This window comes from Canis lupus, chromosome 32 (assembly GCF_011100685.1).
Source record: "Canis lupus familiaris isolate Mischka breed German Shepherd chromosome 32, alternate assembly UU_Cfam_GSD_1.0, whole genome shotgun sequence".
NCBI classification, from domain to species: domain Eukaryota; kingdom Metazoa; phylum Chordata; class Mammalia; order Carnivora; family Canidae; genus Canis; species Canis lupus.
The window spans coordinates 18,952,578-18,956,581 of record NC_049253.1 but is presented as its reverse complement, the minus strand read 5'-3'; the positions used below and the strand labels follow the sequence as shown (position 1 = coordinate 18,956,581).

General features: G+C 41.8%; 1 long non-coding RNA gene across 1 annotated transcript; it reads right to left on the bottom strand.

Annotated features, from left to right (window-relative positions):
* Positions 1-1,920: 1,920 nt before the first annotated feature.
* LOC119867155 lies at positions 1,921-3,695 on the bottom strand. The gene is made up of 3 exons (XR_005382541.1): positions 3,577-3,695; positions 2,883-3,027; positions 1,921-2,462 (listed from the first exon to the last, which is right to left on the bottom strand). It is a non-coding gene; the product is annotated as an uncharacterized LOC119867155 (long non-coding RNA).
* Positions 3,696-4,004: the final 309 nt, after the last annotated feature.

Here is a 4,004-nt window from a genome sequence, read left to right as displayed (position 1 = left end):
AGTGACTTTAAAACTCCCACTTTTCTACACTGTCATGGGGAAAAATCCTCACATGAGATGTATGGTTCCCCTCATGAAGACTATTTCTATGATCTCAAGTGATTTCTCCCAATATTATATGTACAATATTATTGACATATTGAATAGCTAGCATAAAAGTATCACTTCAGGGCAGAAATAGAATGGTTTTTAATGTTGAGGCTAAGCCTTTAAAAAGACTGAATTATCATATAAGTGATTTGGTCGCTGAGTATTTCAATATTTTCCAATCCTAGATGATTTTCTTCACTCACTGGAGAAATAAACTGATCCTCCATAATGAACATATTTTTAAATTTTAAGAACATGCTAAAAAAAAAAAGAAGAAGAAGAAATACTTTCTGAAGCTGAACTCACTCAGATTGGATTTAATAATGCATCCATCACTATCTCCCAAGGTGAAACATCCAACCTTGGACTTCTAGTTTATCACTGATGGAGTAGAGAAAGCACTTAGTGAGAAGTCTGAAGCACTTAGAAGATACCCCAAACACTTGCCGACTATCTCCCAAACCTTTCATCGTCGAGTTAGAATGTTGTAATTCAACAGAACAAAGAGATATAAACTAGATGTAAAATCTGGTCAATGGCTCAAAGTATCTGCAGATCTCTTAGTGAAAGATAGTAAACAGGTATCATCCTTCTTACTGATATGAAACTATTACTAATAACAATAGTAAGTTAACCTTAGGCTTTAGTTTCATTTTTTTTATTATGATGGTTATAACTCTGGCAAATGGTGAATCTTTTAAAAATGTTTACTTTTGTTGATTTGTGTGATTCGTAGACAAAGTAAATGGTCCACAAATTCTGAAAGTTTTAGGAACTTTTTAAAATGATGGTTTCATGCAAAAGTGAAGGCTTGCAGCTTTAATCACTGTGCCTAAGACTGAACCAAGACTGCAAAATCATTCTATTTCTGCCCTGAAGTGATAGTTTTATGCTAACTTTACAAATGTATGAGAGAGCACCCACCAAGACTTGCAGGCATTAAATCTGGCAACTGAGACCAGAAGCCTGGAGGGTTGGTGAAGGAGAGCATTCCTAGCATAGGCAATAGGATTTGCACAAATGTAGGAGGTGAAAAGAACATAGCACACTCATAAGCCACAGATCACTTGGTGTGGCAAAGCACCTAATGTGAGGGGGAAGAGACAGATACTCTAACTAATCAACATGGTTTTTATGAGCTATGTTACAGAACTTCATCCCAGGCATTATGGGTAGCCCATGAAGGACATTAGCAAAAGAGTGACATAAATAGATTAGTACTTTAGAAATATTCTGTAGTGTGGAAAATCAAGTAGAGGGAGCAAGAAGAGGCAGAGAAACTTGTCAGGAGGCTGTAAGAGCAATGGGATGATTTTAGAACAATGATGGCAATAACTATGGAAATGCAAATCAAGGAGAAATTAAAGGAAAGGAGTGAATTTTGCCATTTGACTTGGGTCTTGAAGGATGTGCAGGAGTTTATCAGTCAGGCAAAGAGAGAAGGGTGTTCAAAACACAGCAAAGACAAGGGAAACTGAAAAGAAAGGAGGAGAAAGGGAACTGAAATGAAAAAGGCGTCCCTGAGTTTTCATACATAAAAGAAAATAAGATATGAGGAGAGAGATGGCTCAGAAACTGGTGGGAATACCACTTGGTTGTTTGAGCTTTGACTTGCTTAGGTCTGTATTTTAGAAAAATGAAAATAGAATGAAGTATAGCTTTGGAGATGCCACCCTACGAACCCTCTATAGGATAGCACATCCCCCAGTACCTCTGGGGTACTAGGAATTCCTTATTATATCCCAGTAAACTTGACCAAAACAAGGGCAGGCCAGAATTTCCATAATGAAATACTTTCAACAAATCCTTTCAGGAACTAGGCCAGTTTTCTTAAGTTTCAGGGTGTCATATTGGCTGTAGAACTTTGTAGCAGACACAGTGGGTTGGTAACCAGGAGTTCCCCTCCCCATACCTCTGTGTTGTTCAGGTATCCCCTTCTCCTCAAGTGATCACATAAATCCTGACTGATTTAAGCCCAGCACAGAGGTTTCCATTCCTCCTAGAGTGACTGTTTCAGTGATAACGCATGTGATCCTCTTCTCACAAATGGGATGAGAGAGTATCTCCTGGGAGGGTGGGGCATAAGGACAAAGTTCTCAGCTCTTTAAGAGACATGGGAAAAGATGGTTCCCTTTTCTGCTTCCATCATGATATGATGTCTGCTGATCCTGCAGCTTTCTTAGGACAGAGATGGAACAATTGAGATGCTGAAGATGGCTGAGGAGAAGGATGGAAGCAGTGGCCCACATGCTTGGTGTCATCAGTGAGCCTCTGAAGTAACCAAATCCAGAACTGTCCTACCTTGGAAAATCTTGTTATATATGTTGAATTTCTCCGTCATCTTAGCCATTTTGAATTGTACCTTCAATTACCTGTACCAGATAAAATGCCCTAATCATTCAGAACTCCTTTGAAAGCAGAGAGAATAAATGGAAGGGTTAGGATCTCCCTCCCTTCTCTTCCCCCTCTCCTGACAGACTAGTAGGAGTCAATCCCCTGTCGTGGAGGCTGCTCTGTGGAGGTACACAGAGTGACAGAGAGAGGCTAAAGAACATTCAGTGACTACGTTTTCCACCCTAGAGTGCTTGATTGATTGCCACAGTGGAAACAACCCTCCTGGCTTCTCAAAGAAGCCCTGTGAGCACCTGTTCTTTGGATGAGGCGTGGAAAAGAGTCATCACCTTAATGCAGGGCCAATTTCTTCAGCAGGAGTGGGACAAAAATGTCACAAAGGGCCACAGTGAGCAAAGTTTCCCTTAATTGGGTGACATCACTAATTTTCAGCATCCTACCTGGCAAGCAGACTCCACTCCCACACAAACATAAGATGTGAGAGGCTCTGAGTTTCTGACACGGGCTCCAATTTATGATTGGGAATAGAGAAAAGAGACGTCATGGTAAATAGTCTCTGGTCTCTCTTACAGCACAGCAGGGACCCTGGCAAAGGAAAATATTTGTCAACTTTTGATATTTCTATGACTCAACTTTTTTCACATCTTAATTTTCTGAAATTGAGATGCATCTCACAACTGCAATGCAACACCTACTGTGGTATTATTTCTTTTCTCATAAGATGTTCTTAAATAGATGTGTGTCACCCGATGTGCTAGGAAAGGCACGGGCAGATTCATTGCCCCCGGGGACGACAAACATGCTGGTCAGCCAGTGACCTCTGTAACAAGAGGCTTGTTACATAACAAGCACTTATGAAGCACTTTTCCCTAGGGAATGGTGCTAACTGAGCTGGGTGGCCTGGGTCTGACCTCTGGCTGGGCAGAAGTACCCTGAATGGCATGATTGCGAGGCCCCTTATGTGGGAGGGAACCTCCCATGCATCCTGTTCAACCTGAAATTCCTGCATTTTAAAGTTATACAGTCTACACTTCCGAAAGGAGAGTGGGGGGCCATTAATAGGAGAGGGTCAGTCAGAGGTGTGCATTCTGGTCACCATGATACCTGGTGTTGGCTCTGTGCCCTCAGAAGTACCTGCCATCGCAGCACTGGGGCTTCCACAGCCATCTCCTGGTTCTCACACCTCCCCTCTGCCCCTGAGCCGCTGCTGTCATCAGGAGGACAGTCATCCCATACAGAAGCAGACAACTTCATCTAAATAGAACAAGCAATCTCCCATGAAGCCAGGTTATGTGTTCAAGTTCTAGAAAAGGCAAAATGTTTCCCTGATTTTCTCTTACCCCGTTTCCTGGGAATGTCTCCCCAGAAGCATGTGATAAGTTCTTTGGATCATCCATTCTTTCTTCCAAAAACTAGCTCTCAGGTCCTATGAAATCTGAAAACCTGATTGGAATTCATGTCTGTCTGTCTGTCTGTCTGTCTTCTAAAGATTTTATTTATTTACTCATGAGAGACACAGAGAGAAAGGCAGAGACATAGGCAGAGGGAGGAGCAGGCTCCCT